This window comes from Erinaceus europaeus, chromosome 4 (assembly GCF_950295315.1).
Source record: "Erinaceus europaeus chromosome 4, mEriEur2.1, whole genome shotgun sequence".
Lineage (NCBI taxonomy): Eukaryota > Metazoa > Chordata > Mammalia > Eulipotyphla > Erinaceidae > Erinaceus > Erinaceus europaeus.
This window is the reverse complement of record NC_080165.1, coordinates 78,577,545-78,604,404: the sequence shown is the minus strand read 5'-3', so window position 1 is coordinate 78,604,404 and position 26,860 is coordinate 78,577,545.

Here is a 26,860-nt window from a genome sequence, read left to right as displayed (position 1 = left end):
TTCTTGATGCTTAGTTTTAGGCAAATTGAAATATTTTTTTGCATTCTTTCAATACGCCAATAAGAAATACATGTAGGTATACCTATATGGACAAAAAAATAGATAACTATATATGGTAAAACTAATGTCTAGTGGATTTAATTAATTCAAATTTACTGTACATTAACTTATGCAATGTGATTGACTTTATAATAGAAATATTAAAAAAGGGAAATAGCACACATTATTGCTATCTTGATTTTTAATTTCTCCTTTGCTTTGTCCTATGTAATATGATATTTTAAAAAATTAGGATTTGATTACACTTGAAAATCAATTAGATTTAATCTGACAATCTATACATTAGAAATTTTAAGATACATATTATCTGAAATAAAGTCAGAACCTAAGAATTATTATAGAATATATACCCTAACAACAAAGAGAAATGGCCCCAACAAAACTCATATAGAACAGCCGCAAAATTATTACCTATTATTTATAAGTTAGAGTCTATTAATTATAAGTATTACAAAATTAGTCTGCTGAATTAGATGATCTCAGAGATCATTCAGTTTAAGAAACACAAAGAAAGAAGTAGATAGTGAAGGGCCCTACCTCTGAACTGGTAGTTACTAAAATAAATAGAAACAGATGTATATGGAACACAATTTATAAATCTACCTGGGATCATTCACTGGAAGGCTAAAAGACCCCAACAACTCAATATTTTCTGATAATTAAAGTTTGGTTGGGCAATTTAATGTGATCACAATGGAAATGTTAATGGTTATTAATACATATAAAAGAGGTGAAACTACTTCCACCTTATTATGAAACCATATGCATATGATCATTTCATTAAAACTGTCTTCATTTAAGACAACTGTATGATGGCAAGCCTGGTGCTCAAGAAGAAATATCTTCAGATCTTGATCTACTTGACCAGAAAGGAGATTTCAGGGAACACGAAGAGTTTCAGAGAAAGGACTACAAGTAAATCACATGGGAAACTTGCAGCATATTTGAACATATAAAGAACAGCGAAGAACACTGAACAGGACAAAGGCAACCTGTATATATATTCACAACCCCAAATCCCTAGAGCCTGCAGTTCACATATTCAGGAGTCAGCATTCTAGAAATAAACTGCATTGCCCCTCCCCAACCGAAGCTAAGTGCTTCTTCTTTGAAAGGGTAAAGAACATTGACAAACCCTTGACCAGGTATACTAAAAAATGGAGAATACTCAAATAAATAGAACTGTAAGTGAAAGAGGAGATATCACAAAAGACACTGCAGAAATCAAAATTATCATACAATGTTTCTATGAAAAACTGTATGCCACCAAACTAGAGAAACTGGAAGAGATGGAAAAGCCCAAGAAGCATACAACCTTCCACTTTACCTATGAGGAACTAGAAAGCATGAATAGAACAATTATAGCTGAAAAACGGAAAGCCATCAAGATACTTCTCACAATAAAATTCGAAGCACAGATAATTTTACAAATGAATTCTACAAAGTCTTTAGAAAGAGCTAATGCCCATACTCTTTAAGCCCTTCCAAACTATTGAGGGTACCCAAACAGAGACTCCTTACAGAATGGAAAAAAAAATCTTTCAATACCCTATATCAGACAAAAGGTTAACAACTCAGTACAGTAGCAGCAACAACAAACTCCATTCAAAAGTGGAGAGGATATGGACAGACTATTCACCAAAAAAGAATTCCAAAGGGCCAATAGATTATAAAAAAAAATGCCCAATGTCACTCATTATCAGAGAAATGCAAATGTAGACAGCAATGTAGACCACTTCACTTGTGTTAGAATGCCATACATAAAAAATAATAATGTTTTTTGTGGATGAGCGGTGGGGAGATAGCATAGTGATTATGTAAAATAGACTTTCATGCCTGAGGCTCTGAGGTCCCAGGTTCAACACACACACACACACACACACACACACACACACACACACACCTTCAATTATTTGTATAGAAATAGAAAGAATGTGAATCAGTTGTATATTTAAATTTGACAGATATAATGAAGGTTCTAAATTTGAATCAGTGTTTTTGGTTGCTACTTGAATGAATGGAATAAATACAGGCATCTGATAATGACTACTCACAGATAACTATTTACAAATGCTATTTATGCTACTATTAAAATTTGATCAAACTTTAACAAAGAACACTGCTTTGTCATATTTTAACTTTGAGCTTCCAAAATGAAGTATCACAAGTTTTTCTGTTTATTAGTTTCAGGTTTTCTTACTATTTTTATTAGATAATTATTGAACATTTAATACATACTAAAACTTATTACACATATCACAAATATGAGTACCTATACTTTTGTTTGCTTTATTTTTTATTATTTTCATGGTAAAATTTTGTTAGGCCAGAATTTCTTGTGATTTTTAGCACAAATATAGTTTAAAAATCTATTACTGGCTTTTGATAAGCAAATGTTTGTTAAACATAGCAATGTTAACATTCTTTTATAATACATAAACTCTTTGCATTTTTCAAATAAATAAATTTGGTTATTTTTTTAGAGATAATTTCTTAGTGTACCACAAGAGATTTATTTTACCTTTTTTTATTCTTCAATTAGTGTAAAAGTCTTAAAGGATCTCTTAAATTTCAGGTTTCTATGATTTATTTTATATAAAAATTTAAGTTAGCTTCTTTTAATTTTGCTTTCTTTTCTTAACAACATTACATACTAAATTACATACTAAATAAGAGCTATTGGTGACTTAGGCACTAATTTACCAATATAAAAGTAAACCACCAAGTAATTTGATTAATGAAAACAAAATCTCTGCATCCCTATAGTTCCAAACTTGCATTCTGTAGTCATGAGTAAGAACACTCCAAGTGGCACTAATTTCAGGACTCATCTGCAGGTGGTAGATAGAGTTTCTAACCTCCCTTTGGAGGATGGAACATTCCTACCATTATTGATCCATACCAAGGGCAAGGTCCTATGGGAACCACAAAGGGATCCATTATGTTGTTCCTGAAAGAGATGACCAGTGACAATAGAGAGAGGGATCTAATCGAGGTCTAGGCCCATCAAGTCTGTGTGGGAATCCCAGGACTCCCTGACTAGGGCCCCAGCTGATGGGGTGGCCTGATAGTGAATAAAGAGTAATCATTAAAGTATGACAGTCTCCTGCACTTATTCAACTTTTGTAGTCCTTACCTTGATAAGATTAGCTTTGGAGTGACTGAAGGAAGAGTAACAGGAAGTAAGTGAGGAGGGTATCTAGGTCTAAGTAGAAACTATTTCATTAGGAACTTTATGGTTTCTTTTTAGGTCTTTCTATTTGCTTGCTGCATTTATTGACTCACTGCAAACTGTTGTGTACTGTTGCTTTCAGGCGTATATTTTGCCCTAATTTATGGATACATGTGTACATATGCACTATCTTATGGGACCTGGTCTATATCTAGGTTTTGAGGCTTTGTTAGGAAATGAACCACTCTACCCAAAGTGGAATTAAAAAGTCCTATGCAAAGGAAAGGTCTCACCTGAGTAATGATGTTGAAGGGTTGACATTCCACTCCTGAAGTCTCCGGACACAACAGGGATATAGAGGTTAGATAAGTTCCTATGCTAAATATGGGCCCTAGATCAAATTGATGGGATTTATAGTCAACAATATTTATATACTTTTCCCAAGAGAGCTACTCTCTTCCCTGATCCAGCTTTCTAGTCCTTTTTCCAACTATGACACCATCTCCCCCAGACAATACCTTGGGTCCACCTATATGTTAGCTGTCAGACTCATGTAAAGCCATGTGCTCCTTGGAATATACATAAATGTTGTTTTATCCAGGCTGGCTTCACGGGCGGGTAACAGAGATGACCAGAGACATGCGGCTGGGCCGGGAAGCTGTATTTCTTTATTCATGAACAACGATTCATAAACTAACCCAAATTAATCATCAAACAGAACTCTCCTGCATCCTTCTCACATGGCGGCACCAAGAAGTCTAACTCTGTCTGGGTTCTTTTGGGGTGGGGACAAGTGGGCCCACGAAACTAGCAGGACTAAACCAATTTTCCTGGCAGGGGGAGAGCTAGACCAAACCAATGTAAAGCATACAACAATTCCCCCTTTTCTTTTTAATTAAATGACTACAGTATCAAGGGTGTGGGGTGAACAGAAACCTATATCATACAGGCATTTTCAAAAAACAAACTGCCACAAACATGGAGAAACATGTAAGCAAGTAACAAGAACCAGTGTGTTGCCAAGGTAAGGCCTGAGGGGGCCTTTTTTTTTTTTTTTGCCTCTGTGGGCAAAACTTTATCAGCTTAAAAAAAACATTTCCTGTACTTGCCTCGATGGGCATTTTTTTTAGCATGGGGGTGGGTAACGGCCTAGAGTCCCAAAGGCAGCTGGCTGCAGTCAGTGTTTGAGACTAGTGAGTCCAATAGGAGTGCCAGTCAAAAGCAGATGTCCACGGAAGAATGCCAGGGGGTGGAGCATTATATGAGGAAGGTCCGCTGCCGGAATTCTGCTTTTCTGTAGAGAACTTGACAGCTGCAATTTACTTACTATGAAACAAACTTGTAGCAGGTTAGAAGTTTATCACAATTGATAACTATTACAATTAGAAGTCTTTTTTAGAATGATTTTAAGGCTGGTTAAAGTTTAAACAATAGAATGTGAAAAGGTAAACATGAGAATCAAGGAAAGAAATCCTCAGGCATGAGTATCATTAGCATAGCCATTGTGTAATCTACCATTTCTAATAGGGAAGGTAATCGAGAGTTTTACATATCAACAAGTCAATTTAACCTTTTGTTACACCCATTTAAGATGGAGACACACCCTAGGTGTGCGCAGGTTTTGTTTAGACCAACTTAGTTAAAATATATTGATTGTTAACTAATTTTTACCTCAGACTTTAAATGTAAGTTAATTCTATCTTTATGAGAATTACATTGAAAACCTTTTTCATTTAACTTTGCCTGGTAAGAATTTAGCCTTAAAGTTATATTCTTAACCTTAAAGTTAATGTTACCAAACTTTAAACACACACATACACATGGTCTTTAATATACAAGGAGAGAAACTTGTTACGAAGACATGTCATTTTAAACATGAATTTAGATCTATACTGTCTTAGCCGTTCTGGGAGTGCATTGTCCAGTGGTGGCCTCTTGGGCAACTCCACTTCTAGGAATTGTAGGTTGCGATCTCTGCACGAATCTCTGCGTATTCTAGCTCATCTGCCTTCAGACCCAAGCTGGAGATCTCGGCCAGGGGGCCCAGTTTTGGCAGGGAGCCAGCAGTCTCCGGGTGGCCCGGGATCTGTCCAGACTTCATAGCATGAGGGCAGGTGGGCCAGCTGTGCATAAGGCGCGGGCCGAGGTGCCCCCGGGGTGGCGGCCATGATAGGCTGCCGCAGCCCTGCCCCATGGCCCTGCCATGTCTGTGGCCGAGCAGCGTGGAGGGAGCCGGCACCCAATGCCCCGTGCCACGCGGCAGAAAGTCGGTTCATGCAGGCTGGCATTGGGCTCCTGCGGGCTGGCATTGGGCGGAAACCACAGAGTGGTCCAGAGATAAATGTTCCAGAAACAGTGAAACAGTCTCGTGATGAAAGGGCAGAGGCCTTTGGAGATCTCTTCACAAGCAGAAGAGAAGGCCATAGTGCATAGGTAGCCAAATTGTCTTCACTTATCTGAGAGATGCACAGGTCCGGTCCCACGTTGTAGGCACCGACAACGTAGACCTACTAGCTATTTATAAAAAGGAGACCCCAAATCTTCATCTGCAGTATTCCAGCCTTTAGGTTCAGGATTAGTCAACAATTTGTTTGGCTTTATATGTTAACTATTTGTTTTTTTAGCCATCAGGCTCCAGATGCTACCATGGGGAGAAGACTCCATCAGTGTTGTCCTGGAACCCCACTTCCCCAGAGCTCTGTCCCACCAGGGAAAGAGAGAGGCAGGCTGGGATTATGGGTTGACCTGTCAATACCCATGTTCAACAGGGAAGCAATTACAGAAGCCAGATGTTCCACCTTCTGCACCCCATAAATGACCCTGGGTCCATACTCCCAGAGGGTTAAAGATGAGAAAAGCTATCAGGGGAAGTGATAGGATATGGAGTGGTGGGAATTGTACCCCTCATATCATATGGTCTTGTCAGTGTTGCTATTTTATAAATAAAAATTGAAAAAATAAAACTCCGTTTAAAAGAAGAAAATAAATCTATGATATAATTCACCTTTAAACCAGCATATAGATCATTGTTCCCTCAAATGACTTTTGGCTCTTTCTGATTATTATCTCACAAGCTTATTAGTGCTTTTCTTAACTTTCTTCCTTTTGCTGATATAGAAGGAAATAAATCCTCCACAGAAAAATTTTAGAAACTGAGGGAGATGAAACTTATCTTTCATCTAATCATTTAATTTCTTGCATGTTATATGTCCTTACAAAATGATAAATTTAAAATGAAGAGTTGAGAATCACAGACATTATTTTATTCAATTTATTCAGTCTTATATGGAAATTTAACCTGCTTATTTTGTTTACTTCATACTTGTAAGGCACAAAGTGACTTAGTATGTACAATAGTGTATAATGCACTATTTTCAATCATTTGTGAATTCACATAAAGGCCTATTTTGCCATTTATAATTAATTACATTACATTCGCTTTAAGAAACATAATATATATTTACCATGTGATTGAAATACATAGGCATGATTTGGTACTTGTTAACACCTATGTATTTTAAAGATCATACATATGGTTTTTCAGTGATTAAATTATTTATATATGGTAGCTAAAGGCTAGCGAATATTTATACTTAGTGCAAAATGTATCTATTTAATAACACATTTATTAATGTAATAATTTATAATATTTATCTCTGGTTTTCTAGACTATAATATGGCTTTATATACCACTGTCAGTTGAACCACAGGCAGATGTATTTGAGTTCCTGCAGCTTTTAAAGAGGAAGTCAAAATGTAATCACTGAATCAAACCAGTAGAAAAGACAAGTAGCTCAATGGATATTATCTTAAAGTTAGAATTCTACAAAGTACATTAACGTATTGCACCAAAGCAAAGAATTCAGGGGAAGGAAGTGGTGGGGGGGTAAAGGAACATTGGGATCCTAGACATCATAGGATCTGTTAAATACTATACTGTAAACTATTAACTCCCCCCCTAATAAAATAAAATTGAAAAAAAAAATGAATGGATTTCTAAGGACTCCAGGAAATCAGGGCAAAATAAGAGGTGCTGAGGATGTTGAGTTTCCTTACATGATGTCAAAATTGACTTACAATGGGGTGAGAGTGTTTTGCAGACACCTATCTTGGGGAGATGAGGTATTGTATCCATGTGTCAATACTGTGCTGTAAACTTCTCACTCCCCAATAAAATGACCAAGGAAAGGAAAGGTAAGGAAAGGCTCCTCAGATTACTCTGGTTAGTTTTATTTTTATTGCTTACCTTCATATTCTCATCCCAAATCTCACTATGTATCCTGTCCTGACAGGAAACTCAGCCTTTTTTGATAAAATAAAAATTATTCTCATTTGGCATGCCTGATATGCGATACAATGTTTGAGATACAATAGTAATTGGGGATATATAAATGTTTCTAAATACTACATAATTGTTATGAATGTTGGATAATATATTTAGAACAATATGTTGTAGCTTTTGTAACTATACTACATTTATCCTCATGGCTTTTTCAACAAGAAGAAACTTGCAATAAGTTTCAAAGCAACAAAACATGAAATCTCAAGATTAAAAGATACTAAATTTTTCATATTCAACTAAATTTATATTCATTCTGATATTATCACATAAATATCTTTCATATGTCTTTCTTCATTTCTTGTATAATGCTGATCTCATTTCACTCCTGAAAACTGGATTATTTTATACAAATGTATTTCCTTAAAATTAATGATTATTATTTAATAAAGATCTATTTTTAAAATACTTTTTTGAAAGTTTACATTTTAGAAGACAAATTTTCTTGTAGAAGGACAACTCTAATATAATATCCATTGTGGATGTGATGAAATCATATAATGTATACAATAGTCTACAAAATATATGGTGTATATGGGAAAAGATTAAACATTTAATGAGTAGCTGGGCAATTGTTACCCTAATCAAGAAAACAATCATGAGATATTAACTTTAATTGACCATAGTTGGAACACAGAGGGTAAGGAAATTCAAGTGAGTTAGTGGAGGTAAATTGAAAAGAATGTCATAGATCATTGCTGATGATAATGAAGGAGAGACAGAGACTAGTCTGAGAAATGAGGTATATGGTAAAGCCATTGATCATCATCGATGTAAAACAGAATATTTGGTAAGAGAAGCTTTAGCTTCAGCTTTAGACTTCTTATGATATAGTCAAGTGAGAAGGAGATAGATTTGCTCTTCTGGAGAGTGAGATACAGAAAATTGTACACAAGACTGCCCTACTTGGCTACATTCATGTAAGGTTATACTTTTATAGTAATAATGCTCACTCAGGAAGAAAGAAAAAAACAAAAAGAGAGCCAAAATCACTGTACCAGACACTATATAGAGAAATATAAAATGAATATAAAAATGAATTTTACACCTTTTAAGTCTTTCATTCCTTCCTTTAGATCATTTCCAAATAAAAAATTGAAAATCAAAAAGGATATAGGTCATTAAAACTATACTTAGGGGACAAGGAGATAGTTTTCCAGTTAGAGACATACAGAACACATGGAAGCATAATGCAATGAGGAAGCTTCACAAGTGATTGGGTAATGCTGAAGGGCCTTACTTTCTAAACTCTGTCTCGGTCTCCATCTCTGTAACTCATACTCTATCTGAAATTAGTTAATTAACTAATTAATTAATTAATCTAATAAGCCTGTGAAGAGTTGTGGACCTACAGAGTTATTAGGCCCTATTGAAAATCAGATGACAATAAAAAAAAATGTATGCTGCTAAAATTACAGTTTTTTTCTTGTTCATAGAACTATATCACAAACCACATAATCATAGATTATTTCAGAGTCAATATTTATAGTATTTTATTTATTTTAATGAGAGAGATACAGAAAGACACAGAGAGACCAGAATGTTGCACAGTTCTGACTCACAGTTATGTTGGGGATTGAACCCACAACCTCAGAGCCTCAGGCATGAAACTCATCTACATAACTACTGTGCTATCTCCCCAGCCCTCAAAGTCAATCTTGACATTGTTATTCTATAGTTATTGCCATAAAATGTTGAACATATTGAAGAAAAAAGTATATCGGGAGGGTGGAGCCAAGATGATGACTAGAATGCAGCTGCCTGCATGAACTCTGACAACAACTGCTAGAAAGACTTAGAGATCCTGGCCTACAGCGGGACAAGGAAGGAGGCATTCTAAACGTGAGACCAAAGAGGTGACTATAGTTCTATTTGGGTTAAAAATTAGAGCAAAAAGAAAGGAATATTTTTTATTATTTCTCTCCCCCCCCAACCAGACCATAGGGGTAGGGTGCTGTTGCTAGCAGGCTCCCCACTGAGCTCCTTTCTTTACCAAGATTCCTGGCTCACCAGGGGTGCCATTCAATTCTGCTTCTTTTTAAATACCTAGGCTATATATTTTTTCTCTGAGTAAGGGACTTAGGCCCAATTGGAGTGACAATTAGCTGATCAAGCAAGCCTCACCCAGCCTGGGAAAGACTACTTGTAAGTATTTTTTCTCCTCTCTCAGTCAGTTGTCTAGACTTAATATGCATGTGCTAACTGGGAGCTGTCCAAGCTACAGACGCACTGTTTGGGCTTTTTACTCTGTTCTATTTTATTACTACTATTATATATACACACATATACCTTCCCCCCCCCCTCAGGTTGACCAAAATTTACTCTTAGTATACTTTCCATTGCTAGGCGATGAGGTGTCTTACTCATTGTGAGAGAAACTTGTCTCACTCTTCAAACCTCCTCTATCCACTCTCACCCTTCTCCCACCTCCAAGCAAATTAAACACACACACACACAACTCTCCTTTCGCTGATTTTTTTTTTACTGTTTTCTTCTTTTCTTTTTTCTTTTCTCTCTTTCCCCTGTCTACCTTTCTTCCTTCCTCCTCCATCTGATTTCTGAATTCACTGATCCTCATTTGTGAACTATTTCAGGGAAGAAATCTGACTCAGAGTTTGAGTGTGTCTCTGCTCTACTTCCCTTTCTCTTACAACCCTTTGAATTTACAGTGGACAGTAGATTTGCATAATTGTTTATTCCTGCTATCCTTTTTTTCCTTTCTCTTTATTTTTCATTTGGATTTGGTTGTTATTTTTTCTTGAACTGGAGACATTGTGGGGCTAGCTGGTATTGGTTAAACTGTTTCAGTCACTGATTTAGTTACTATTGCAATTTCCGAGGGTGGTGATTGCATTTGTCATAAAGGTATTTAGGATAGCATGGCTTGTACACAAAACACAACAACTGAGAAACAACAGAACATAAAAATAACAAATTTAAAAAAATGGGTAGATCAAGAGCAAATAAAACTGCTACTACAATGAAAGAAGACAAGAGCCCAAAAGAAAATACAAATCAGCCAGAAGTAACCATATATAGGAAAAGTATGCAAGCAATAATAAATTTATTAATCAAAGAAATAAAAACAACTTTGGAGAAAAGGAATAGCAGTATTAGGGAACAAACAGATGAGACCCTAAGAAAAATACTAGCAACCATGAGGCAATTAGAGAACTGAAAGCTGAAATAGTTGAATGGAAGAAAGCAGCTGAGGGAAGGGAAAGCAGACTATCAAAGCAGAAAACATAACTAGGCAGACAAAGGATGAGCTAGAGAAAACTAAGAAAGAGGTGAAAGAGCTCAAAAAGAGATTGAGAGACACTGTAAACAACAGCAGAGACATATGGGATGATCTCAAAAGAAGTAACATTCGTATAATCAGCCTGCCAGAAGAAGAAAGAGAGGATGGGGAATCAAACATTTTAGAGGAAATTATAGAAGAAACTTCCCAGACCTGAACAACAGAAAAGACATTAAGATCAAAGAGTTTCAGAGAGTCCCAAACAAAATCAACCCAGACCCGAAGACACTAAGACATATCATAGTTATAATGAAAAGAAGCAAGGATAAAGAAAGGATCCTAAAGGCTGCAAGAGAAAAACAAAAAATCACATACAGGGGAAAACCTATAGACTGTCAGCAGACTTTTCCACTCAAATTCTAAAATCCAGAAGAGAATGGTAAGATATCTATCGAGCCCTGAATGAAAAAGGATTTCAACCAAGGATAATATAACCTGCTAGACTTTCATTCAAACTAGATGGAGGGATGAAAAACTTCTTAGACAAACAAGAGTTAAAGAAAGCAATATATACAAGATGCTGGGTATTATACAACAAACCCTAACAAAGGGACCTTTCAAATTTAACCCAATCACCAAATAATGTGATGATAACAATAACTATCCATTGTCTTCTTGAACCCTAAGACAGCAGGAACCTCACATTTCCACTACAGAGCCTATATTTCTCCCAGTTCTGGAACCTGAGGGTGGGACCCACTTTCCTGCATGCTTCGCTTAATCCATATCAAATAATATTGCATCCGCTGATTGCAACCCAATCAATGCAACAAGTGCCACCCCAGCATGTTTCACTTCAGACTGTGTCCAGAAATTTCAGGTGTGGAATGACAACCCTTCAGTTTCATGACTTGGGTGAGACCTTCCCTTTCATAGTATTCTCTAATTCCATTCCAGATGTTCCACTCCCCAGTAAAGTCTCCAAACATAGATATAGACCATGTCCCCTGAGATAGAGCATAGGTTCACACATGCCTATAAACTAGAGAAAAATATATACCTGAAAGCAGAAGTACACAAAAGCCTGCAGGGAATACCCCCTGACACTTCATCTACACTATTCCTGTCTTTAGGTCCATGATTGTTCAACAATTGGTTTGGCTTTGTATGTTAATTCTCTTTTCAGCCACCAGGTTCTGGATGCCAGCACTATGCTGACCAGACTTCCCTGGACATACAACCCCACCAATGTGTCCTGGAGCTCCACTTCCCCAGAGACCCACCCTACTAGGGAAAGAGAGAGGGAAACTGGGAGTATGGATCGACCAGTCAATGACCATGTTCAGCAGGGAAGCAATTACAGAAGCCAGATCTTCCACCTTCTGCAACCCACAAGGACCCTTGGTCCATACTCCCAGAAGGATAGAGAATGGGAAAGCTATCAGGGGAGGGGATGGGATAAGGAGATTGGGTGGTGGAAACTGTGAGGAAATGTACCCCTCTTTCCCTATGGTTTTGTTAATGTCTCCTTTCTTAAATAAAAAATAAAAATAAAAACAAAAACAAAAAATATATATCTGCATAATATGTAGCAGTAAATTTAATACTCATCATTTGCATGATTTATGGTTATCTTATACTGTCAGGAGTCAATTTAACGTACAGCTTACATAGAATAAGTCTCGATTAAGTTAATTATCATAGGTATTTTTCACATCTGTAAAGGGCAATTAGTTTCTTATATATTTTATGATTGCAAATTAGATAATACACTGTCTATTAGAAATAAAGAAGCAAAACTGAACACTCATGTTTTTCTAAAAGAAATTCAAGGTAATTTGTAATAAACAAAGATTATTATAACAAAAAGTAATTTTTCCATGTATCCCTTTGTGAAATACACTTCAAATGAATATTTTTTCTTAGACATAAACAGAAGATTGTGTCAGTATTAAAATAAAATGTAGATACAAGCTTTCATAGATTTTTCAGTGTATTTCTGTAGAAGAGTCTTTAAAATTAAAGTAATGGACATAAAACTAAGGGTAAAAACAAAGCATGGTTTACCCTACATATTAAATTTTTCTATAATGTACCCCTCTCCATTTTTCTTATTTGAGATTAGTTGTGTATATGTAAGTTGGACTGGATTAATCATGCACAAAGTCATGACATCCAGCATAAGTGAAAGTTATATTTCAAAATACCAACACACACACATTTTTTTGTTTAGTATGGTTGTAATTTTATACGGAATTATAAGGGAGGTATAGAAATGTTCATATAAATAAATATTTTAATAATATATAAATAGTTAATAATCTTTCCATTATCAATATTGTTTATCAGAATTTTGCCTTTCTTATCAAGAGTGAATATTATTACTCCCATACTCCTCAAAGTCCATACTTTTCCATAGAATACATGCTTTCTGGTTTTCAAGGGCTTTTGTGATATGTTAATGCCATTTTCAAAATTATTTCTTAGCTCACTTGTGTAGTATAATGTGTTGCTATGTCTTCTACTCATGTCTGAGTCTGATCTCAGAGCATCAAAGTAAATTTAGTACTATGGCCTCTTTCACTCTTTCTCTACCCCTCTGTTACGATCAAAAAAGTTTATTTTCTTATTTTTATTATTAGTTATTTAATAAAGGTGGACAAGATTGTCAGATAAGAGGGGGTACAATTCCATGCAATTTTTTCTGCCAGAGTTGCATATCCCAACCTCTCCACTGGAAGGTTCCCTATTCTTTATCTACCTGGGAATGTGAACCAAAGGTGTTTTTTTTTCTCACCTCCTTTTTATTGACAGGGAGAAATTGAGAGAAGAGGGGGAGATGAAAGGAGAGAGAAAATACCTGCAACCCTGCTTCACCGCTTGTGAAGCAACACCCAGGGGCTCAAACCAGAATCCTTGTGCAGGTCCTTATGCTTCTTACTGTGTGAGCCTAACCAAATGTGCCACCACCTGGCCCCTGAACCAAAAGTCTTTATGGAGTGCAGAAGGTGGGAGGCCTGGCTTCTGGAATTGCTTCTATACTGGATATGGGCATTGACAGGTGTATCCGTACCTCCAGCCTGCTTCTATATTTCCCTATTGAAGTAGGGCTCTTGGAAGGTGGTGTTCATGGATACACTGGTGAGCTCATCTGCCCAGGGAAATCAAGTTGGCATCATGACGGCATCTGCAACTTGGTGGATGAAAAACATTAAGATACAAAGCCAAACAAATTGTTTAAATACCAGAAACTAAAATATAAGAATATAGCAGATGAGATCTGGGGTCTTCATGTTGGAAGAAGATAGGAAATCTATTTTAGATATCTTCAAGAATCGTATGACTTTAAATTTTGCTTGAACCCAACACCTAACATGAAGGTGGGTTAAAAGTATTGTTTGGGAAGGTGTCAAAGTTGGGAATAAGATTATAAAGCTGGAATAGGGAAGAGAGTTGCTCTCTAGGAATGTTCTCTAGGAACATTCTAGATTGCACTCATTTCAAGATCAGTCTTCCTCAAGTGGCAAGAGTATGTTGATACAGACTCCCTTTGGAGAGTGGGGCAATAAGATACCACTATTGTACCTTATTGAAGGCAATGTCCTATAAATGCTCAAAAGAGGATCTAATATGTTGTTCCTGGTGGAGATGACCAGTGATGTTGGAGAGAACAATCTATATTTCTATTAGAAAACTAGTCCCATCATATCTACATGGAAATCCCAGAATTTCCTGACTAGGGCCCCAGATGTTAGGTTGGCCTAGTAAGTGACCAAAAGAGACATCATTAAAATGTGCCAGTCTCTTGCCCTTACCCAACTATTGTGATCCTTACTTTCTCTGACAGTGTTAGACTTAGAGTGATTGAGGGAAATGAAATAAGAAATAGGTAAAGAAAGTATCTAGGTCTAAGCAGAAACTGCTTTATTAAGTACTTATAGTACCCTTTTTAAAGGACTTTCTACTTGGTGCTGCACTTATTGAGACACTGTAGACTATTGCACACTTCTACTTTAAGATATATATATATATATATATATATATATATATATATATAGATGTATATGTATATATATTCCCTAACTTATGGATACATGTACACACGTGCCTATAGTTATTTGTAAATAGCACTAAATGACATAAATCATGGTAATGTTTTGTATGGTACAGCAAATCCTAACCATGGGTTTTCAAAGTAAACAAATTTCCCAAATAACTTGGTAATACTAGTAATAATCTATTACCTTCTTAAACTCTAAGAAAACAAGGAACCATTTTCATTTTCTATAAAACAAAATTTCTCCCAGTCCAGGAACCTCTGGGGCTTTGATAATTTTCCTTCATGCTTCTCTTGTCTCATACCATTTGATACTGCATCTGCTGATCTCAACCAAATGAATGCAATTAGCACCACCTCAATATGGATCACTTCAGACTGTGTTCAGAGATGCCAGGCCTGAAATGCTAACCCTTCAACAAAAAAGTTAGTTCTTAAACTAATCAATCCTTTTCCAAGACATTATAAAGCCAGTGGCTCTAGAAGACACTACACTTAGATGAACTAGTAGATGTGTGGCATATACAAAAAGTAACAAGGAAAGAGAATTTGTACCTACTAGGGCACCCTAGGAGGAGTGTATTGAGTATTTTATGAGTTCTGGAAGAAATATTATTTTTTTAATGGAACAGGTTGGTGATTACGAGTACTTTAGGCAATCTTGGCACATACAACTTACACATTAAAAAGAAAAGGTATGGAGGGGGCAGATAGTGATATACCTAGAAGAGCACACACACTCCCATGCCCAAAGACTCAGGTTCAAGTCTCTGATATCCTCATGTACAGGAGAATCTTCATGACTGATGAAGCAGTGCTGCAGTTCTCTCTCTCTTATCTCTCTTTTCCTCCCAATATCCAATGGGGACATTTCCTCTCAGTTTCTCTCTATCCAATTAATTTAAAAAGAAAAAAGAAAAAAATGGCAGTGAATTCGTCATACAGGCAAGTGTTAGGTAGAAGCAAATAATTAGTATAGAGATAATCATTTATATACCTAACACTAATCAAATATTGTTGTTAATGTTCAGGGGCTCCAGCTGGCCAGGCTAGCTTCACGGAGGTGAACAGCAGAGACTGACTCGGGGGGGACACACGGCTGAGCTGAGAAGCTGCAGTTTAATCTTTATTCACGAACGGGCAAACCACCACACCATGTGCTTCCCTATCATTCTTCCTCCGCTGGTGCTGCTGGGACTCTGGACGTCCTTAGCATTCCCTTTGTTTATTTTTTTTTTCCTTTTTCTCCCTTAGCGGGGAGAAAGAGGGGCATGAAAGTAGCAAGGACCAAACCATTTCTCTCAGAGGTAGGGGGAAGGGGACCAAACCAACACAAAGAATACCAACAAAATATTGGTATCACATAATCCATGAATCTTAAGAGAATCCTTAAAAGTTATTATTAGCATAGAATTTATTTAATGTGTCTAAGATTAACTGAGTCATTTTTAAATTTGATTTTATTTAAAAAAGGGAAACAGACAAAACCATAAGATAAGAGGGGTACAATGCCAAACAGTTCCCATCACTAGAACTCCCAAACAGTTCCCATCACTAGAACTCCATATCCCATGCCCTCCCTTGATAGCTTTCCTATTCTTTAACCCTCTGGGAGTATGGACCCAAGGTCATTATGGGATGCAGACGGTGGAAGGTCTGGCTTCTGTAATTGCCTCCCTACTGAACATGGGTGTTGACAGGTCAATCCATAACTGAGTAATTTTTTATAACTTCATCTGAATGCAATTCTTCACAATTGTATAAGTCAATATATTATCATCTATAACACATTGCTAATTTTGTATATCTCATTAAGTCATCATAATGAAATATAAGTATTAACAAGTTGTAAAACAGAATTTGATTATGCAAGTCACTGGCCCAGTTTTTTCTTTACTTTGAAGTTATTACCCACATAATTACCTTTACTTAATATGGATATAGAAGCAAAATCAAAACACATATTAAATAATACAGATACATGCAAATGCACACAAACACGCACATGCACATGTGTGCGTGCGCACGCACACACACACACACAATATTACCTAATGTTCTTACTTCAGAAACAGTCCCACCTATCTTTGAGTCTACATCTCCAAATATTTATTAATTCCTTATTTAAATAAGTCTGATTTTTTCAGGGAGGGCAAATTAGAATTTTTTTTTTCCTTGGAAACACTATGAAAAATATATTGGGCATGGGAGATAGCATAATGGTTATACAAACAGACTCTCATGCTTGAGGCTCCAAAGTCCCACGTTCAGTCCCCTGCGTGACCACCATAATCCAGAGCTGAGAGTGATCTGGTGTTAAACAAAACTATAATAATAATAATAATAAATGTATTACAGCACAAAGATATTATAAAATAAGGTATATAATAATAGATAACAATGTAGTAATGCAGCCTAGTGTTGTCTAATATTTTTATATTTTATTTTAATAGAAAAAGACACAGAAATTAGGAGCACTCTTTGGCTCTGGTTTATGGTGATGCCAAGGACTGAATTTGGGGTCTCTGAGCCTCAGGCATGAAAGAATTTTTTTTAGCCATTATCCTATCTCCCTGACACTATCTAATTTTTTTACTGTTAACCCTGTAATGAAAATGTGAGCACAGTGAACTAACAAGTAAAAATATTATGATAGATGTTTCTGTTAGCCTTTTTACTCAGAAGGTGAAAGGGAAACACTAACAACTGACTTTTAAAATAATTTAAATTTTTTATTATTGGATAGAGTCAGAGAGAAATTAAGAGGAGAAGGGGAGAGAGAGGGAGAGACAGAGAGACACCTGCAGCTCTGTTTCACCATTTGTGAAGCTTTCCCCCTGCAGGTGGGGACCAGGGGCTTGAACTGAGTCCTTATACACTGTGTGTTCACCCACGTGTGCCACCACCTAGCCCCACAACTTACTTTTTATACTTATTTTATAAGAGACCAAAACATAGCTCTGTACACATGCAGTGCTAGATATGCAACTTGGGACCCCCTGCTCTCAAAGCATCTTCTTATCTATAGAGCTAACTCTTCCATTGATTGAATAACTATTATAATGGTATCTATGTTTGAATGTTTACTTTGATCAGAGTTGTCCATGATTTAGAAGCATTCTGGGATTGAAAGGTTTTTGTTGTTGTTGTATGTCTAAAGGAAATTCTCTCTCTTTTTTAATCTTTGTTTATTTGATAGAGATAGCCTGACATCGAGAGGGAAGGGGGTGATAGAAAGCGAGTGAAACAGAGAGACACCTGAAACAGTGTTTCACCACTTGCAAAGCTTATCCCTGCAGGTGGGGAGCAGGGCCTCAAATCCCGGTCTTTGTGTATTGTAACATGTGCACTCAAGCCAGGTGCACCACCACCTGGCCCTGATATGTGTTTGCTTAATTTTTGTTTCATCACTATTTTTAAGTTGATTCATGATTTGTCAATTCTGTACAATTATTTTAAAAGTGGGCCATTGATAGATAGACAATATTAGCAAAAAAAAAAAAAAAAAGAAAAGAAAAGAAAGAGAAAAGAAAAAGTTACAAGCCAAACTTTTGTATATTGAGAGATTATATATCATCAAAATAAAATAAAAGTGAATATTATCATCCAGAAGCTCTTGGGTGTTAATTTTGAGTAGAGTTAATTTTTTTCCCCTGGCATTAAAAAGAAGGCATTAAAAAAAATCTGAGAGATATGCATTCCTCTGTTATGAGTAATAAACACTCAAATTACTGTTAATACTTTACAATTACTGCTGATCACTTAAACACTATAAAAGTAAAATAATATAAAATATAGATTTGACTCATTTTAACCCATTTTGAAATAAGGTGAAAAATAAGATTAATTAAAAACACACCAAGGATAAACTTTAAACTATGACCACAAAATTACAAACCATTACCATTCAGATTATAACAGTCTAGTGGGAGAGATCACAATATTCATATAATTGAAGAAGGCCTTTGATATTCAGGCAAAGTATCCAGATTTTGTTTTTACAAATAAAGAAATTGTGGCTTTAAGCTATTTACTAACACATACAACTGAAATAAGAATAATTTTTCCTATATGCGGTTACACACTAATGTTTAAAAAGTGATCCACTCTTTCCTGTACATATGCAGTGGCATTACAATATCAATTTATTTATTTTTTTTAATTCTCATGTAACTTTATGGAGGAAATGGTATATTTCCGTATTTCCCCAGTACACGTATTAATACATTTAATTCTCAACCAGTCATTACATTCAATGATAGAAGCTTAGATCCCCAACTTCCTCTTAGTAAGTCTCCCCCATCTGAGTACCCAAATCTGCTGTGATAGAGTCCACTAGGAATATAGCCTTTATTTATTTATATTTATTTTTCTTTACTTTTCTACTGAGAGCCCATCTTTGTGTGAAATCATATATTATTTGCCATTCTTCTGACTTTTCTCACTCAATATGATTTGTTCTAGTTACTTCTATATGCTAGCAAAAATGAATTTGTCATCATTCTTTACAGTTGTGTAGCATTCCTTTGTGTAATATGCCACCATTTGATTAATCATTCACCTACACACCATTTTATAATAATAATAAAATAATATAAGTTGTCTACTTTGCTTGTATTCTCTTATTAATGGATAGTGAACTCTCTGGGGCCTCCATCACTGCAAATCTAATCCAAAAACATATGTGAATCTAGTTGCCAATATTTATAGACAATAAATAAATTTACAGTTTTTTATTATTTGAAATTTGTTCATTAATCCTTTCTTAAATAAAAAATTTTAAATAAATAAATAAGAAAGAAAATCTTCACTTGGCATTTTCCAGAAGAGCCCATTGAAGCATTCTGGCTCAAGAAGAGAGTTCAGCCACCAGGTTCCAGATGCCAGCATGATGCCGACCACACTTCCCTGGACAGACAACCCCACTAATGTGTCCTGGAGCTCCGATTCCCCAGAGCCCCACCCTACTAGGGCAAGAGAAAGACAGGCTGGGAGTATGGATCTACCTGTCAATGCCCATGTTCAGCAGGGAAGCAATTCTGGAAGCCAGACCTTCCACCTTCTGCATCCCACAATGACCTTGGGTCCATACTCCCAGAGGGTCAAAGAATAGGAAGCTATCAGGGTAGGGGATGGGATACAGAGATCTGTTGGTGGGAATTATGTGGAGTTGTACCCCTCTTATCCTATGGTTTTGTTAATGTCTCCTTTTTTAAATAAAAAAAAAAAGAAATTTAAAAGATAAGATAATATTATGACACTATTTCTATTCCTCTTTACATAATTGATATAATAGGAAACAGTGTTCTTAGTGATGCTATTCTCAACAGTCAGAAATTAAATTCTTAATGCTAACTAGGTGATAAGTGGTTAAAATAAAATAAATTGTAAAACACACATGTGTGTATGTGTGTGTGTCTTTTGCTATATGCAAGTGTATGGGTTTGATTCCCTAATCACTTCATGAAAATAGTATACAAATGAAAAACTTCATAAGTGGTAGAGCAAAGCTATGATTTGTCTTCTCTCTCTCTCTTTAAGTAAGAGAAGGAAAGAAAAAAAAAACAGTCCAGGGGCCAGGCAGTAGCACAGCAATTTAAGATCACTTGGCTCAAAGCACAAGGACCAGAGTAAGGATCCCGGTTCAAGTCTCCCTGGCTCTCCACATGCAGGGGGATTGTTTCACAAGAGGTCAAACAGGTCTGCAAGTATCTATATTTCTCTCCCCCACTCAGTCCTCCCCTCCTCTCTCAGTTTTTCTCTGTCCTATCCAACAACTACAGCAATAACAATTGATAATAATAATAACAATAACAATAAACAACAAGAGCAACAAAGGGCAACAAAAATAGCCTCCAGGAGCAGTGGATTTGTAGTGTAGGCATCCAGCCCCAGCAATAACCCTGGAGGAAAAAAACAAATGAAAAAACAGTCCAGTGAAATAATGTGTACCCCAAAAGCCATTGAAAACCTTGGTGACTTAAAAAAGAACAAGAAGTTTACCACATTGAATTTATTTATATATTTATTTTTAAATTTTGTGAGTATAAATTTTATTTCATTAAAATTTTTCTTCGGGAGTCGGGTGGTAGCACAGTGGGTTAAGCACGCACATGGTGCAAAACACAAGGACCTGCTTAAGAAGCAGGGTTTGAGCCCTGAGCTCCCTACCTGTAGGGGGGTCACTTCACAGGCTGTGAAACAGGTCTGCAGGTGTCTATCTTTCTCTCCCCCTCTCTGTCCTCCCTTCCTCTCTCCATTCCTCTCTGTCCTACCCAACAACAATGACACCTATAGCTACAACAATTAAAAAAATTAAAATTAAAATAAAAAATTTTCTTTACTTTATTGCGAGGGCTTAGTAGCTTGAAGTGTAGGTGATATCACGTATGTACAACTACACCTCTCCATGATTTATGTCTGAAAAGGCATTATTTCCCCCAATCTCAGTTCAGGCAGTGGCACCCAATTAAACACACATAGTATTAAGGGCAAGGACTGGTGCAAGGATACCAATTAGAGCACCCAGTTCCCCACCTTCAAGGGGGACACTTCACAAGCAGTGAAGTAAGACTGCAGGTGTTTATCTTTCTTACTCTCTCTATCTTTCCCTCTTCTCTCAATTTCTCTCTGTCTTATCCAATAAAATGAAAACAAATGACCACTGAGCCCCAGAAATAACCCTGGAGGCAAACAAAAACAAAAAACTAGCTATGAATGCAGGTGTCCATATCTTCCTTCTAATTAGTGTTTGAGTGTTCTTTGGATAGATGCCTAAGAGTGGTATTGCTTGATCATAAGGTAATTCCATTTTCATTGAAGGATTTTCTGTACAGTCTTCTAAGCGGCTGTACCAGTTTACTTTCTCACAGGAGCATAGCAGAGTCCCTTTTTCTACACAACCTCAGGAATATGTGTTATGTTAATGTAGGGTATTCACACAATTGTGAGATATAACCTCAGTGTAATTTTAATTGGCAATTATATATATCATCAAAGGACAAATTATGGTGAATTCATGTATGATACAGCAAATCCTAACAATGGGATTTTCAAAGTTAACCCAATTGCCAAATAATCTGATTATAACAATAACTATCTGTTGCCTTCTTAAACTCTAAGACAGCAGGAACCTTCTGTTTCCTCAATAAAGCCCAAATTTCCCCCAGTCTTGGAACCTCTAGGGTGGGGATGAATTTCCTGCATGCTTCTCTCAATTCATACCAAATGATACTACATCTACTGGCCCTGACCTATTCAATGCAATGAGCACCACCTAAGCATGATTCACTTTGGAATGCATACAGAGATGTCAAGCTTGGAATGTCAACCATTCAACATCATTACTCAGGTGAGACCTTTCCTTTTGCAAAGCATACCTTAATTCCATTTTGGGTGGGGTGGTTCACTTCCTAACAAAGCCTCAAAACCTAGATATTGACCATGTTCCATGAGATAGAGCATATGTACACATTTATCCACAAATCAGGGCAAAATATATACCTGAAAGCAAAAGTACGCAATAATTTGCGGTGACTCAATAAATGCAGCAAGCAAATAGAAAGACCTAAAAAGACACCATAAAGTTACTAATAAAATAGTTTCTAATTATAGACAGATCAACAAATCAGAGAATCAACAAAGATACAAGAGAATTAAATGAAGAGACTCACAGACTGGACCTCTTGGACATTTTCATATTCCATCACCCCAAAAAAACTAGAATAAACCTTCTTTTCAAGTCCACATAACACATAATCAAGGATAGACCACATGTTAGGCCACAAAGACAGCATCAATAAATTCAAGAGCATCAAAATCATCAAAAGTATCTTCTCAGACAACAGTGGAGTAAAACTAACATTTAACAACAAACAGAAAATTATTAAAAGTCACAGAATTTGGAAACTAAACAACATACTCCTTAAGAACCACTGGGTGAGAGAGTCACTCAAGCAGGAAATTCAAATGTTCCCAGAAACAAATGAAAATTAAGACACAACCTATAAAAATATTTGGGACACAGCTAAAGCAGCATTGAGAGGGAAACTTATAACCATACAATCACATATTAAACAACAAGAAAAAGCTTAAATGAATGACCTTACTGCACACCTCAAGGACTTAGAGGAAGAGGAACAAAAGAACCCTAAAGCAACCAGAAGGACAGAAATCACTAAAATTAGAGCAGAAATAAACAATCGAAAATAAGAGAACCATACAAAAGATCAATGAAGCCAAATGTTGGTGCTTTGAAAGATTAAACAAAATTGACAAACCCCTAGCTGTACTCACCAAACAAAAAAGAGAGAAGACTCAACTTAATAGAATTATAAACAATGGAGGAGATATCACAACTGATACCACAGAAATCCAGAAAATCATGCGAAACTTCTATGAAGAACTTATGCCACCAAGCTAGAGAATCTGGAAGAAATGGAACAATTCCTAGAAGCATATGCCCTTCCAAAACTGAACCAAGAAGAACTACAAAACCTAAATGCACCAATCACAGACAAAGAAATCGAAACCATTATTAAGAATCTCCCCTACAACAAAAGTCCTAGACCAGATGGCTTCACAAACAAATTCTACAAAACTTTAGTACCCATACTTCTTAAGCTGTTCCATAAGACTGATGAAACAGGAATACCCCCTTCCACCTTCTATGAAGCCAACATCACCCTGATACCAAAAGCAGATAGAGACACAACAAAAAAAGAAAACTACAGACCAATAACTCTGATGAACATAGATGCCAAAATATTAAACAAGATCTTGGCCAACTGGATACAACAGCACATCAAAAATATTGTTCATCATGACCAAGTGGGATTCATCCAAGGAATGTTAAGGCTGGTTCAACATCCATAAGTCAATCAATGTCATTCACCACATCAATAAAAGCAAAGCCAAAAATCACATTATTATCTCAATAGATGCAGAGAAAACCTTTAACAAAATCCAACACCCATTCATGCTCAAAACTCTACAAAAAATGGGAATAGATAGGAAATTCCTCAAGATAGTAGAATCTATATATAGCAAACCTACAGGCAACATCATATTCAATGGACAGAAGCTGAAAGCATTTCCCCTCAGATTGAGGACTAGACAGGGCTGTCCGCTGTCACCATTACTCTTCAACATAATATTGGAAGTTCTTGCCATAGAAATCAGGCAAGAAAAAGAAATCAAAGGAATACAAATTGGAAGGGAAGAAGTCAAGCTCTCACTATTTGTAGATGATATAATAGTATACATAGAAAAACCTAAAGAATCCAGCAGAAAACTACTGGAAGTTATTAGGCAATATAGCAAGATATCAAGCTATAAAATCAATGTACAAAAATCAGTGGCATTTCTTTATGCAAACACTAAATCTGAAGAAGAAGACATCCAAAATCACTCCCATTTACTGTTTCAGCAAAATCAATAAAATATCGAGGAATAAAGTTGACCAAAGAAGTGAAAGACTTGTATACTGAAAACTATGAGTCGCTACTCAAAGAAATAGAAAGTGATACCAAGAAATGGAAAGACATCCCATGCTCATAAATTGGAAGAATATACACCACCAAAATAAGTATTCTTCCCAGAGCCATATACAAATTTAATGCAATACCCGTCAAAGTTCCACGAAACTTCTTTAAGAGAATAGAACAAACACTACAATCATTTATCTGGAACCTGAAAACACCTAGAGCTGCCAAAACCATCTTGAGGAGAAGAAATAAAAATGGAGGCACCACACTCCCAGATCTCAAACTATATTATAAAGCCATCATCATCAAAACAGCATGGTACTGGAACAAACACAGGCACACAGACCAGTGTAACAGAATTGAAAGCCCAGAAATAAATCCCCTCACCTATGGACATCTAATCTTTGATAAGGGGGCCCAAAGCATTAAATGGAAGAAGGAGGGTCTCTTCAATAAATGGTGCTGGTAAAACTGGGTTGTAAGATGCAGAAGAATGAAATTGAACCACTTTTTCTCTCCAGAAACAAAAATCAACTCCAAATGGATCAAAGAACTGGATGTTAGACCAGAAACAATCAAATACTTAGAGGAAAACATTGGTAAAACTCTTTCCCACCTACACCTCAAGGAAATCTTTGATGAAATAAACCCAGTTGCAAGGAAGACTAAAGCAGGAACAAACCAATGGGACTACATCAAATTAAAAAGCTTCTACACATCCAAAGAAAATATTAAACAAAGAGACCCCTCACTGTTGGTATGCTTCAAAACCCCCTGCTGTTTCATTTGGTTTAAATCGCCCCTGCTTAACACTGCATTCTATTTACATAACACTGTATTCTATTTACATAACCTCTGTTAACAAGCACCACCCTCCCTCCAGGCATTGGTGGTTTAGTGGTAGAATTTTCACCTGCTCCACCCCCTCTCCTTGTCACATCCTGATCCTCTCCTTGTCATACCCTGATTTTCACCAGTCACTTTTCTCTCCACCCTCTCTGCGTTGCATCCTGTTCCCCCCCTACTAGGCTAGTATATTTATAAGGACAAGATTGTTTGTAGTAGTTTAGTTTTAGCCTAGCTTGGTATAGATTGTGCTGCATCCTGCACGAATAAAGAGATACTGCGTACAACCCAGCCATGAGTCTCGGTTCGTCTGCTACCCGCCCGTGAAGCCAGCCCGGCGAAAACAACATCTGTCTCTCGTCAATGAAGCTCAGCCCCACATATGGCGCCCGAACCAGGGACTGACATAAGCCCTGAAACAGGGACCGGCACTGACGTGGGACCTAACCCGCCCATCGCCCAGAAAAGTAAACTTGGCTACCCATCCACCATGGGTTGCCTTTCTACTTATGAAGAGGTTTGCCAAAGCCCCTACTATTTCATCATGAGACAGTTACTCTGTCTCTGGAACATTTTGCTCTGGGCCACACTTTGTTTCCCTGAACTTCGGTTTCTTGTGACCCTAATCATAGAGCTTGGGAGATGCATGGAGATTTCTCCTTGGACTTTCTGGATTCCCTCTCCCATGTTTCCTGAGGAAAAGGACTACATTTTGCTCCGGGTCACAATTTGGTTCTTTATGACCGTGATCGTAGACCTTGGGATATGCATGGGGATTTCCACTGTGACTTTCTGGATTTCTTCTTGAATGGTTCCCATGGAGAAAGACTACTTTAATTTGAGGAACATTCTCGAGTACCCTGGCAGTCCCCAAGAATGGAGACACGTGGTTAGTTCTACTCTCCTGATTGGATTCTTTCTTTGATGGGAAGACACTTTTAAAAATGGGTGCCTGAAACAATCCAGCAGGAACAGTCAGAAGCACCCTAAATGGAATTTCGAGGAGCTTTTTGGACTAGGACGCCCTCCGGGGACTCATAATGCTACATGGTGAGATCTGTTTCATAAGAGAGTGATTTAAATGACTGAATTTTTGTATGACATTGACTTAAAAAAAATGCTAGAAGCATCCATGATTTCTAGAGACATCCAGAAACAATCCAAAAAAGGTTTTTTCCTTCCTTTGATTTCTTCTTTACATCTTGGCATAAATCTGAAATGTTTAATCCTGAAACGGTATGAGTTATGGGTGGGGCAGATAGTGCAATGATTATGTTAATTATTCTCATGCCTGAGGCTTCTACCGTGGTTCTTCTGTTTACCTTTCCACATTTTATTGAGTTTAAACTGTTTAAACAACCTTAAAATCATACTAGAAAGGACTTCCAATTATAATGGAGTTATCAATTATAGTAAACTTCTATTCTGCTACAAGTTTTGTTTGACAAGTAAGTGAATTTCAGCTGTCAAGTCTTCACATGAAAAAGCATCTACTCAAATGGAATTCCCGGAAATCCATTTGGACTCCTGTTCTCTGACATCGCCCACAAGATGGAATGACTACAACACACCCCCGGAAACCAATGATGTGACCTGGCACGACCTGAAGAAACAGATTCACAGACTCCAAAGATCACTCTACAGAAAAGCAGAATTCTGG